This window comes from Palaemon carinicauda, chromosome 17 (genome assembly GCF_036898095.1).
Source record: "Palaemon carinicauda isolate YSFRI2023 chromosome 17, ASM3689809v2, whole genome shotgun sequence".
In the NCBI taxonomy this organism is placed as follows: Eukaryota; Metazoa; Arthropoda; class Malacostraca; order Decapoda; family Palaemonidae; genus Palaemon; species Palaemon carinicauda.
This window is the reverse complement of record NC_090741.1, coordinates 59666157-59679841: the sequence shown is the minus strand read 5'-3', so window position 1 is coordinate 59679841 and position 13685 is coordinate 59666157. Positions and strand designations below refer to the sequence as shown.

The 13685-nt window shown below is 44.7% G+C and overlaps 1 protein-coding gene across 1 annotated transcript in view; it reads right to left on the bottom strand.

The window, feature by feature from the left end:
• The window catches only part of Ppat-Dpck (Bifunctional Phosphopantetheine adenylyltransferase - Dephospho-CoA kinase), a 266249-nt gene extending 253479 nt beyond the window's left edge, over nt 1-12770 (bottom strand). The window contains exon 1 of the mRNA XM_068391101.1: nt 12683-12770. The gene's annotated coding sequence lies outside the window, so the exon portion shown is untranslated. The remainder of the gene's footprint in view (nt 1-12682) is intronic.
• Nucleotides 12771-13685: the final 915 nt, after the last annotated feature.

Genomic DNA, 13685 nt, shown 5'->3' with positions numbered 1-13685 from the left:
GACTTAGGCCAAGGACGTGAAGGAAGCTCGTTTAGCAAAAACCGAGCTGCAAGGAACATGTAGCCGTTTCAGATGTGAAAACAATGATCCTGCTGAAGGTGTGGATCTCACTTACTCTTTTAGCTGTTGTCAAGCACACGAGGAAAAGAGTTTTAAATGTGAGGTCCTAAAAAGAGGCTGATTGGAGAGGTTCAAATCTTGATGACATAAGGAACCTTAGGACCACGTCTAGATTCCAGCCTGGAGTGGACAACCGACGTTCCTTTGAGGTCTCAAAAGACCTAGGGAGGTCCTGTAGATCTTTGTTGGTGGAAAGATCCAAGCCTCTGTGGCGGAAAACCGCTGCCAACATACTTCTGTAACCCTTGATCGTAGGAGCTGAAAGGGATCTTACTTTCCTTAGATATAACAGGAAGTCAGCAATCTGGGTTACAGTGGTACTGGTTGAGGAAACTGCATTGGTCTTGTACCAGCTACGGAAGACTTCCCCTTGAGACTGATAGATTCTGAGAGTGGATGTTCTCCTTGCTTTGGCAATCGCTCTGGCTGCCTCCTTCGAAAAGCCCCTAGCTCTTGAGAGTCTTTCGAAAGTCTGAAGGCAGTCAGACGAAGAGCGTGGAGGTTTGGGTGTACCTTCTTTACGTGAGGTAGACGTAGAAGGTTCACTCCTAGAGGAAGAGTCCTGGGAATGTCGACCAGCCATTGCAGTACCTCTAAGAACCATTCTCTCGCGGGCCAGAGCGGAGCCAACCAACGTCAGCCGTGTCCCTTTGCGAGAGGAGAACTTCTGAAGTACCCTGTTGACAATCTTGAACGGCGGGAATGCATACAGGTCGAGATGGAACCAATCCAGCAGAAAAGCATCCACGTGAACTGCTGCTGGGTCTGGAATCGGAGAACAATACAACAGGAGTCTCTAGGTTATCGAGGTAGCGAACAGATCTATGGTTGGCAGACCCCACAGGGCCCAAAGTCTGCTGCAAACATTCTTGTGAAGGGTCCACTCTGTGGGGATGACCTGACCCTTCCGGCTGAGGTGATCTGCCATGACATTCATACCGCCCTGAATGAACCTCGTTACCAGCGTGAGCTTTCGATCTTTAGACCAGATGAGGAGGTCCCTTGCGATCTAGAACAACTTCACGAAAGAGTCCCTCCCTGCTTGAAGATGTAAGCCAGGGCTGTGGTGTTGTCAGAGTCCACCTCCACCACTTTGTTAAGCTGGAGGGACTTGAAGTTTATCAAGGCCAGAAGAACCGCCAACAACTCCTTGCAATTGATGTGAAGTGTCCTTTGTTCCTGATTCCATGTTCCCGAGCATTCCTGTCCGTCCAAAGTCGCACCCCAGCCCGTGTCTGATGCGTCCGAGAGGAGAAGGCGGTCGGGTTTCTGAACAGCCAAAGATAGACTTCCTTGAGAAGAAAGCTGTTCTTACACCACGCGAGAGAAGACCTCCTCTCTTCGGAAACAGGAACTGAGACCGTCTCTAGCGTCATGTCCTTTATCCAGTGAGCAGCTAGATGATACTGAAGGGGGGGAGGTGGAGTCTCCCTAACACGATGAACAGGGCCAGCGATGAAAGTGTCCCTGTTAGACTCATCCACTACCTGACTGAGCATCGGTTCCTTCTCAGCATGCTCTGGATGCATTCTAGGGCTTGGAATATCCTTGGGGCCGACGGAAAAGCCCGAAAAGCTCGACTCTGAAGATCCATACCCAGGGAGACAATGGTCTGGGATGGGACGAGCTGAGACTCCTCAAAATTGACCAGGAGGCCCAGTTCCTTGGTCAGATCCATAGTCCATCTGAGAATCTCCAGACAGCGACGACTTGTGGGAGCTCTTAAAAGCCAGTCGTCTGACGGAGCCGGACACAAGATCATGGTACTGCTGCACAGTCTGTGAACTGTCAACCATGGGGAAGCGAGGAAGTACAGTGACAACCCGAAGCTGTCTAGACTGTCTGGGTCGTACAGACAACTCCTTATCGGGTTGCTGAGGTTGCCGCACTGCGTCACAACAAGTCACTTCTGCTGGTTGTTGAACGTCTTCCCAGTGACACACTGACTCCGTAAACAAAAAAAAATCCTCTAACAAGGACTAAGCTTGGACTGCATGTCTTGCAACACAGCTCAAGGTCTATGGGAGCAGGTGTGGTAACAGACGGGGTTAGCGACTGAAGTGGAACCATTACCTTCCCTGGGAGCATGTTATGCTTAAATAAAAGTCCATAGGAGGCTACGCAGCTAAAGGCTCCTCTCCAAATGACAGAGTCCTCAAGGGAATATCAGAAGGAGGGAGAAAAGCACTTTCTCATCTACAGGGATCATATCCGAGAAAAGCTAAGTTCTCTCAGTGAGGGTTTCACTGGTGCAAAAGCAGCAGACTAGAAGGCAACGTTATGAAACTGCTTGACAGTCTAGTGAGTTGGCAACAACCAAAGATGTGTGACTGAGAAGCATGCGGTAAGGTATGCAGAGCATGTTGTATGCAGAGCATGCTGTATGCAGAGCATGCTGAATGCAGAGCATGCTGTATGTAGAGCATGCTGTAAGGTAAGCAGAGCGTGTTGCATGGCGTGTAACATTTCTCAGAAATTCCATGACCAGTGCTAGAGTGAGTAATATCGCATTACCGTCCATTGAAAGTGCACGTGCCGAGGGAATTGATTTAGACTGTTTTGTTGATGAATTTGATAGCCGGCATGATAATCGTAGAATTAAGCTACACTAAATGTACTATAATCTACTTCACCTCAGGAAAGGGAAACTCGCCCTGTTGGCAACACTGCATTACTTCATGCATGCTTGCATGGGGTTTAATATCAACATAATATTACCTTACATTCATAACTCATGATTCATTTGTTTAGAAGATATTTTCGCCATATTTTGCGATTTGTTAAAAATATATTGCAAGGAATACATATATATTTTTATATAAGTAATACAAATAACCTCCATTATCATAATGTTTGTGTAGGCATACATGTATATGATTACAAATGCAAGTTATGAAAGTAATGAGGTGTTATTATTGTCATTTGTTATTCCCAAGTTGAATGGGAAGAAGCTCAAGTTGAGGAAAAAAAAGGCAGATGCATGCGTTGAGGTGGCTGACTCATAGCATGAGGTTGCTGTCTCAAGAGTTGCGCTTGCTGTAAGGGTTGCGGATGCGCAGTAGCAGGTTCCTGAGGAACGAGTTAAGGTTCCTGAGGTGCTAGCCTAAGGAGTTGAGACTCTTGCCTTGAGGAGGGTTTAGGTCGCTGCAGCGAGTGCTGAGGTGGCTGCCTCATTGATGGAAGAGGTTGTCGTACCTCAAGAGATTGTTGCCTCGCTGGTGGAACCGCAAGCGGAAGCGGAGGAAGTAAGGCATAAGACTCCTGCTCCCATTGCTGAGGTTGCCTTAAGGAAGGTTAAGGTTGCTGCACAACGCTGGTAACTGGCAACTCAGAACGCGGTAAGGTAGCCTGAGGAACCTCAACTTCGTACGCCTGGCAGACTGGACTGCGGTGAGGCGGAGCTCTCGCAGGAGGAGGCGGAGGTTGCTGCACACCGCTGGTAACTGGCAACTCAGAACGCGGTAAGGTAGCCTGAAGAACCTCAACTTCGTACGCCTGGCAGATTGGACTGCGGAGAGGCGGAGCGTTCGCAGGAGGAGGTGTAACCTTCTCAGCCTGAAACTCACGCATTAAGACCCCAAGCTGCGACTGCATGGACTGCAGCAAAGTCGTCTTGGGATCAACAGACGATAAGGTCTGTTGTGGCATCGCCTTACCTCTCTTAGGAGGTGTGCAGTCACCTGATGACTGAGGAGAGTCAGAGCTAACCCAATGACTGCATCCGGGTTGTTGAACTCTAACTTCGTACGTCTGGCATAGGTCTGGACTTTACGTTTAAGAGGTCTTGAGACCTGAGACCAGCGTTTTCTCCCCGAAATTTCTTCTGCAGACGAGCAAAATAAGGGCTCAATCGTCTGCGGGTGGGAGTGACGGTCTCTTAAGACACGCCCGCAACCACCGAGGATACTTCTGTGCGCCGATCAAGGCCTGCCGAACCCTTTTGCCCTTCGACATTGCTTCTCCCCTGGGCTTGGGAGCTTGCAAGAGGTCCCGGACTGGGAGGACGACTGGCACGCACAGAAGTACCCTCACGCACAACACTGACACACTTTGCGCTAATCACTTATCACTTTTGATTTTCTGTTTGCACTTATTTCACTGAACTCGAAACTTTAAGTGGTTTGTACCTGAAACACGCAATTCTATCCTTTCTCAAAAGTTAGTAATTGCGAAAACAGAATTACAATGTAACAGAAAAAATCTAATGAAAGATAAATAATTCAGTGGCTGGAAAGAGACTAAACACTAGATCAAATAAACTACGTTTAAAATCTCTCACCGCATAAAGCTTGAGAACAAGAAAAACTAGAAACGTTTACCTTCTTCCCCTAAAGAGACTAGGGAGAAGAGCAAAAACGATAACAACGTTACTCGCTTGAACGAAACGTTTATCCTCCTCTTTCTCCCTCCGTCTCTATCTCTCTCTCTCTCTCTCTCTCTCTTTTGACTTAGAACCTGAGAGAAGAGCCCAATCATATATATCGTTAAAACATATTATTGTTAAAGGAAAATATTTCCCAAAATGAAAAGTTCCTTTATAGAATTAAAACCATTAAGTTAAGAAAGAATGAACAAAACGCTAGACACGGTTACTCTTACTGCAACGTGACACCTTGAAAATTCTCTCTCTATCGTAACGATAGAGCGCAAGTTGAACGTTCTGAAACGTCAACAACTGCAGAGACAAAACAAAACGTTAGTTCAACTTTGAAAACAGTACGAGACTATCAAAGAAAATCTTTCAAAAACATTAAAATAGCATAATATGTTAACAGGTAAAACCGAAATGACGGGCTCAATGTTAATTAACTTCGGTACAAGAAAAGACCGCCTACTATTAGGAAAGGTCGAATATAAACAAATATAAAAATTAATTTTAATAATTTTATAATAAAAGGAAGTTAACCGAAGAGGCCTATAAAAGGCGGAGAGATATAAAATAAATCTATAACTTTTGTTAAGCAAAATTAAGAAAGAGAGTCTATACTCTCTTAGACACCAACACTTCCGTCTAAGGGAAGGGTCGGCCATTTAAAGGTGAAAGAGAGTTCATACTCTCTTCGTCACCATAATTAATCAAATTAATTCCAAAAGCTAGCTAAGCTAATAATAGAACTTCCTGAATAGCGAAAGCTGAAATCTTAGAGCAATACTTCACCAAAAACCGTGAACAAGACTCCAAAATTATAAGCGTATCCATGAACGTCTTGCCGGAAGCACGACAAAGGAAAAATTGAAGTGGTGTCAACAAGAAGTACTGCAGTACCTGGCCACAGGTGGCGCTTGTGAGTACACCCCCCTCTTGTATAGCGATCGCTGGCGTATCCCTTCCGTAGAATTCTGTCGGGCAACAGAGTTGACAGCTACATGATTATCGGGTAAGTTTAATATTGAAAATAACATTTTTCAATATTAAACTTACCCGATAATCATGTAGCTGATTCACACCCAGGGAGGTGGGTGAAAACCAGTGTACATGTAAATCAAGAAGCTAAGTATCCCGTATTTCATATTATCAGTTATTCAAAATAACAATGAAATTACAAGTACCTGGTAAGGAAGTCGACTTGAGCCATTACTCTGCCTTAAATAAGTTCGTCTTCCTTACTGAGCGCAGCGTTCCTCTTAGGAGGCTGAACAACTCTAAGGTGCTGAAGTATCAAGGGCTGCAACCCATACTAAAGGACCTCATCACAACCTTTAACCTCGGCGCTTCTCAAGAAAGAATTGACCACCCGCCAAATCAACAAGGATGTGGAAGGCTTCTTAGCCGACCGTACAACCCATAAAAAGTATTCAAGAGAAAGGTTAAAAGGTTATGGGATTATGGGAATGTAGTGGCTGAGCCCTCGCCTACTACTGCATTCGTTGCTACCAATGGTCCCAGGGTGTAGCAGTACTCGTAAAGAGACTGGACATCTTTGAGATAGAATGATGCGAACACTGACTTGCTTCTCCAATAGGTTGCATCCATAACACTCTGCAGAGAATGGCTCTGTTTGAAGGCCACTGAAGTAGCCACAGCTCTCACTTCATGTGTCCTTACCTTCAGCAAAGCAAGGTCTTCTTCCTTCAGATGAGAATGTGCTTCCCTAATCAGAAGCCTGAATAGTAAGAAACTGAGTTCTTAGAACTTGGAAAAGAAGGTTTCTTGATAGCACACCATAAGGCTTCTGATTGTCCTCGTAAAGGTTAAGACCTTTTTAGATAGTACCTAAGAGCTCTAACTGGGCAAAGTACTCTCTCCAGTTCATTCCCCACCAAGTTGGACAGGCTTGGGATCTCGAACGACTTAGGCCAAGGACGTGAAGGAAGCTCGTTTAGCAAAAACCGAGCTGCAAGGAACATGTAGCCGTTTCAGATGTGAAAACAATGATCCTGCTGAAGGTGTGGATCTCACTTACTCTTTTAGCTGTTGTCAAGCACACGAGGAAAAGAGTTTTTAATGTGAGGTCCTAAAAAGAGGCTGATTGGAGAGGTTCAAATCTTGATGACATAAGGAACCTTAGGACCACGTCTAGATTCCAGCCTGGAGTGGACAACCGACGTTCCTTTGAGGTCTCAAAAGACCTAGGGAGGTCCTGTAGATCTTTGTTGGTGGAAAGATCCAAGCCTCTGTGGCGGAAAACCGCTGCCAACATACTTCTGTAACCCTTGATCGTAGGAGCTGAAAGGGATCTTACTTTCCTTAGATATAACAGGAAGTCAGCAATCTGGGTTACAGTGGTACTGGTTGAGGAAACTGCATTGGTCTTGTACCAGCTACGGAAGACTTCCCCTTGAGACTGATAGATTCTGAGAGTGGATGTTCTCCTTGCTTTGGCAATCGCTCTGGCTGCCTCCTTCGAAAAGCCCCTAGCTCTTGAGAGTCTTTCGAAAGTCTGAAGGCAGTCAGACGAAGAGCGTGGAGGTTTGGGTGTACCTTCTTTACGTGAAGTAGACGTAGAAGGTTCACTCCTAGAGGAAGAGTCCTGGGAATGTCGACCAGCCATTGCAGTACCTCTAAGAACCATTCTCTCGCGGGCCAGAGCGGAGCCAACCAACGTCAGCCGTGTCCCTTTGCGAGAGGAGAACTTCTGAAGTACCCTGTTGACAATCTTGAACGGCGGGAATGCATATAGGTCGAGATGGAACCAATCCAGCAGAAAAGCATCCACGTGAACTGCTGCTGGGTCTGGAATCGGAGAACAATACAACAGGAGTCTCTAGGTTATCGAGGTAGCGAACAGATCTATGGTTGGCAGACCCCACAGGGCCCAAAGTCTGCTGCAAACATTCTTGTGAAGGGTCCACTCTGTGGGGATGACCTGACCCTTCCGGCTGAGGTGATCTGCCATGACATTCATACCGCCCTGAATGAACCTCGTTACCAGCGTGAGCTTTCGATCTTTAGACCAGATGAGGAGGTCCCTTGCGATCTAGAACAACTTCACGAAAGAGTCCCTCCCTGCTTGAAGATGTAAGCCAGGGCTGTGGTGTTGTCAGAGTCCACCTCCACCACTTTGTTAAGCTGGAGGGACTTGAAGTTTATCAAGGCCAGAAGAACCGCCAACAACTCCTTGCAATTGATGTGAAGTGTCCTTTGTTCCTGATTCCATGTTCCCGAGCATTCCTGTCCGTCCAAAGTCGCACCCCAGCCCGTGTCTGATGCGTCCGAGAGGAGAAGGCGGTCGGGTTTCTGAACAGCCAAAGATAGACTTCCTTGAGAAGAAAGCTGTTCTTACACCACGCGAGAGAAGACCTCCTCTCTTCGGAAACAGGAACTGAGACCGTCTCTAGCGTCATGTCCTTTATCCAGTGAGCAGCTAGATGATACTGAAGGGGGGGAGGTGGAGTCTCCCTAACACGATGAACAGGGCCAGCGATGAAAGTGTCCCTGTTAGACTCATCCACTACCTGACTGAGCATCGGTTCCTTCTCAGCATGCTCTGGATGCATTCTAGGGCTTGGAATATCCTTGGGGCCGACGGAAAAGCCCGAAAAGCTCGACTCTGAAGATCCATACCCAGGGAGACAATGGTCTGGGATGGGACGAGCTGAGACTCCTCAAAATTGACCAGGAGGCCCAGTTCCTTGGTCAGATCCATAGTCCATCTGAGAATCTCCAGACAGCGACGACTTGTGGGAGCTCTTAAAAGCCAGTCGTCTGACGGAGCCGGACACAAGATCATGGTACTGCTGCACAGTCTGTGAACTGTCAACCATGGGGAAGCGAGGAAGTACAGTGACAACCCGAAGCTGTCTAGACTGTCTGGGTCGTACAGACAACTCCTTATCGGGTTGCTGAGGTTGCCGCACTGCGTCACAACAAGTCACTTCTGCTGGTTGTTGAACGTCTTCCCAGTGACACACTGACTCCGTAAACAAAAAAATCCTCTAACAAGGACTAAGCTTGGACTGCATGTCTTGCAACACAGCTCAAGGTCTATGGGAGCAGGTGTGGTAACAGACGGGGTTAGCGACTGAAGTGGAACCATTACCTTCCCTGGGAGCATGTTATGCTTAAATAAAAGTCCATAGGAGGCTACGCAGCTAAAGGCTCCTCTCCAAATGACAGAGTCCTCAAGGGAATATCAGAAGGAGGGAGAAAAGCACTTTCTCATCTACAGGGACCATATCCGAGAAAAGCTAAGTTCTCTCAGTGAGGGTTTCACTGGTGCAAAAGCAGCAGACTAGAAGGCAACGTTATGAAACTGCTTGACAGTCTAGTGAGTTGGCAACAACCAAAGATGTGTGACTGAGAAGCATGCGGTAAGGTATGCAGAGCATGTTGTATGCAGAGTATGCTGTATGCAGAGCATGCTGAATGCAGAGCATGCTGTATGTAGAGCATGCTGTAAGGTAAGCAGAGCGTGTTGCATGGCGTGTAACATTTCTCAGAAATTCCATGACCAGTGCTAGAGTGAGTAATATCGCATTACCGTCCATTGAAAGTGCACGTGCCGAGGGAATTGATTTAGACTGTTTTGTTGATGAATTTGATAGCCGGCATGATAATCGTAGAATTAAGCTACACTAAATGTACTATAATCTACTTCACCTCAGGAAAGGGAAACTCGCCCTGTTGGCAACACTGCATTACTTCATGCATGCTTGCATGGGGTTTAATATCAACATAATATTACCTTACATTCATAACTCATGATTCATTTGTTTAGAAGATATTTTCGCCATATTTTGCGATTTGTTAAAAATATATTGCAAGGAATACATATATATTTTATATAAGTAATACAAATAACCTCCATTATCATAATGTTTGTGTAGGCATACATGTATATGATTACAAATGCAAGTTATGAAAGTAATGAGGTGTTATTATTGTCATTTGTTATTCCCAAGTTGAATGGGAAGAAGCTCAAGTTGAGGAAAAAAAAGGGCAGATGCATGCGTTGAGGTGGCTGACTCATAGCATGAGGTTGCTGTCTCAAGAGTTGCGCTTGCTGTAAGGGTTGCGGATGCGCAGTAGCAGGTTCCTGAGGAACGAGTTAAGGTTCCTGAGGTGCTAGCCTAAGGAGTTGAGACTTGCCTTGAGGAGGGTTTAGGTCGCTGCAGCGAGTGCTGAGGTGGCTGCCTCATTGATGGAAGAGGTTGTCGTACCTCAAGAGATTGTTGCCTCGCTGGTGGAACCGCAAGCGGAAGCGGAGGAAGTAAGGCATAAGACTCCTGCTCCCATTGCTGAGGTTGCCTTAAGGAAGGTTAAGGTTGCTGCACAACGCTGGTAACTGGCAACTCAGAACGCGGTAAGGTAGCCTGAGGAACCTCAACTTCGTACGCCTGGCAGACTGGACTGAGGTGAGGCGGAGCTCTCGCAGGAGGAGGCGGAGGTTGCTGCACACCGCTGGTAACTGGCAACTCAGAACGCGGTAAGGTAGCCTGAGGAACCTCAACTTCGTACGCCTGGCAGACTGGACTGCGGAGAGGCGGAGCGTTCGCAGGAGGAGGTGTAACCTTCTCAGCCTGAAACTCACGCATTAAGACCCCAAGCTGCGACTGCATGGACTGTAGCAAAGTCGTCTTGGGATCAACAGACGATAAGGTCTGTTGTGGCATCGCCTTACCTCTCTTAGGAGGTGTGCAGTCACCTGATGACTGAGGAGAGTCAGAGCTAACCCAATGACTGCATCCGGGTTGTTGAACTCTAACTTCGTACGTCTGGCATAGGTCTGGACTTTACGTTTAAGAGGTCTTGAGACCTGAGACCAGCGTTTTCTCCCCGAAATTTCTTCTGCAGACGAGCAAAATAAGGGCTCAATCGTCTGCGGGTGGGAGTGACGGTCTCTTAAGACACGCCCGCAACCACCGAGGATACTTCTGTGCGCCGATCAAGGCCTGCCGAACCCTTTTGCCCTTCGACATTGCTTCTCCCCTGGGCTTGGGAGCTTGCAAGAGGTCCCGGACTGGGAGGACGACTGGCACGCACAGAAGTACCCTCACGCACAACACTGACACACTTTGCGCTAATCACTTATCACTTTTGATTTTCTGTTTGCACTTATTTCACTGAACTCGAAACTTTAAGTGGTTTGTACCTGAAACACGCAATTCTATCCTTTCTCAAAAGTTAGTAATTGCGAAAACAGAATTACAATGTAACAGAAAAATCTAATGAAAGATAAATAATTCAGTGGCTGGAAAGAGACTAAACACTAGATCAAATAAACTACGTTTAAAATCTCTCACCGCATAAAGCTTGAGAACAAGAAAAACTCTAGAAACGTTTACCTTCTTCCCCTAAAGAGACTAGGGAGAAGAGCAAAAACGATAACAACGTTACTCGCTTGAACGAAACGTTTATCCTCCTCTTTCTCCCTCCGTCTCTATCTCTCTCTCTCTCTCTCTCTCTCTTGACTTAGAACCTGAGAGAAGAGCCCAATCATATATATCGTTAAAACATATTATTGTTAAAGGAAAATATTTCCCAAAATGAAAAGTTCCTTTATAGAATTAAAACCATTAAGTTAAGAAAGAATGAACAAAACGCTAGACACGGTTACTCTTACTGCAACGTGACACCGTGAAAATTCTCTCTCTATCGTAACGATAGAGCGCAAGTTGAACGTTCTGAAACGTCAACAACTGCAGAGACAAAACAAAACGTTAGTTCAACTTTGAAAACAGTACGAGACTATCAAAGAAATTCTTTCAAAAACATTAAAATAGCATAATATGTTAACAGGTAAAACCGAAATGACGGGCTCAATGTTAATTAACTTCGGTACAAGAAAAGACCGCCTACTATTAGGAAAGGTCGAATATAAACAAATATAAAAATTAATTAATGTTTTATAATAAAAGGAAGTTAATCGAAGAGGCCTATAAAAGGCGGAGAGATATAAAATAAATCTATAACTTTTGTTAAGCAAAATTAAGAAAGAGAGTCTATACTCTCTTAGACACCAACACTTCCGTCTAAGGGAAGGGTCGGCCATTTAAAGGTGAAAGAGAGTTCATACTCTCTTCGTCACCATAATTAATCAAATTAATTCCAAAAGCTAGCTAAGCTAATAATAGAACTTCCTGAATAGCGAAAGCTGAAATCTTAGAGCAATACTTCACCAAAAACCGTGAACAAGACTCCAAAATTATAAGCGTATCCATGAACGTCTTGCCGGAAGCACGACAGAGGAAAAATTGAAGTGGTGTCAACAAGAAGTACTGCAGTACCTGGCCACAGGTGGCGCTTGTGAGTACACCCCCCTCTTGTATAGCGATCGCTGGCGTATCCCTTCCGTAGAATTCTGTCGGGCAACAGAGTTGACAGCTACATGATTATCGGGTAAGTTTAATATTGAAAAATTCACGTTTTGTCCTGTTTTCGCATATCCAAAGTCCCAGGTTTCCACCTATGTCCATTGGGAAAGGGTGGGATATCGGGAGAACGGTTTATTTGCAGAGGAAGTAAAGGTCAAATTCGTTGAAAACACACTATTTACTGTGGTAAATGGTGTTTTTCCTATTCGAAATGTTGTCAGGTGTTATACTATAATTTTACCTGGATCTAGTCGAGGACAAATATAAAAGCAGGGCGAAGGTACTTAACTAAACTATTAAGGCAGATTTACTAATATATTGCAGACTTGTCACTGAATCTAAGATCAGAATATGGAGCCTTTGTAGGGTGACGGCCAGATCCCGTAGAAAACGGGAATATTCTGAACTGTGGCCGTCGTTCTAAAAACGATTTTGGCTGGAGAAGCTAACTTAAAAAACCCACCTAACCTATGCTAAAAGCCGTGTCTTTACACAGGGGGGCTGCGCCCCCCCGGACCCCCCTTACACAACATATTTAAGATCCGTAGACCATTTCCAAACGTTTTTATTCTATACAAGATTACAGTCGGAGCGATAATAAGCAAATTAGGACGCTTGGCCGTAGCGCTACAAACTACCCAGAAAAACACCCGTTTTCTTATAATTTTGCCTATTTTAGTTATTCTGGTCTGCATTTATTCCATTCTATTTTTCTAACTTTCAGAACCTGACATTTTCTGTAATGATGAGTTTCACTTTCACAAACTGAAATAATCTTAAATAGGCCGAAACGTGGTAAAATACTTACATTTATTAGCTTTAATGGCCTAAGAAGTTCTTATCAGGTCCCACGAGAGCAATGATAGGTCAGTTCCCTCGTTGCTCTCTCCACAACACCGTGAATCTGTGATTGTGGGCACACTACTAGAAGATGCATAGTATGGGCAAAGCTCTGCAATCTGCAAAAAATTCTTTATTAATAGTTATCACGTACATACTTTTACTTCTAACTTCAAGGGCCTGTCTAGTATATCGTCTAACTTCACAGGCCTGTCTAATCTATCGGGCAACATCTTTTTTGGGTGTCTCTAAATTCCATAATTCTATGCCATTGCTTCTAAATTTTCGTAATTCATTACAGCTAAACATATGCTCTGTAGTATCCTCTGACTCCCTATACAACACACAAAGCCTATCCTTATCATTCCTGTTTCTATAATTTTCTTTCAATTCTATCATATTCAACCTTGTTTTTATAAATATAACAGCTTGCCTGGTGTTGAGTTCTCCTATGTAATCTCTTCTGCCATTACCAATTGAAAACTTTTTCCCCAACATTCCCCACATGGTTCCCTTATCTGGTCTTCCACTACATCCTTAACTAATCGTTTGTCATATGATGTTATGAAAAAAGCATCACCTTTATATACTCTATTCCATTTTAAACTGGTAATATTCCTGTTTCTGCTATTAGCCCCCAATACGGTGTGGTAGCAACCTGTTCAAACATTCCTTTCATAATTTTGTACAGTATACCCTCAAGTTCTTTCATTTCTTTTATTACAACCCATATCCTGATATTTGCAAACATTGTAGGTACTACTACTGTCTCATAGATCTTTATTTTCACAAGTAATGCCAAATCTCTTACTCTGTTACCGTCTCTTACTTCCTAATTCCTTGCACCATGTTTTCTATTTTTGCTTCCAATTTACTTACTCATGCTAAGACTATGGTTTCCCTTTTCTGAGTACCATTCTCCTAAGCATTTATATTCACGAACTGCTTTTATCCTTCGTTTTCTAAACACT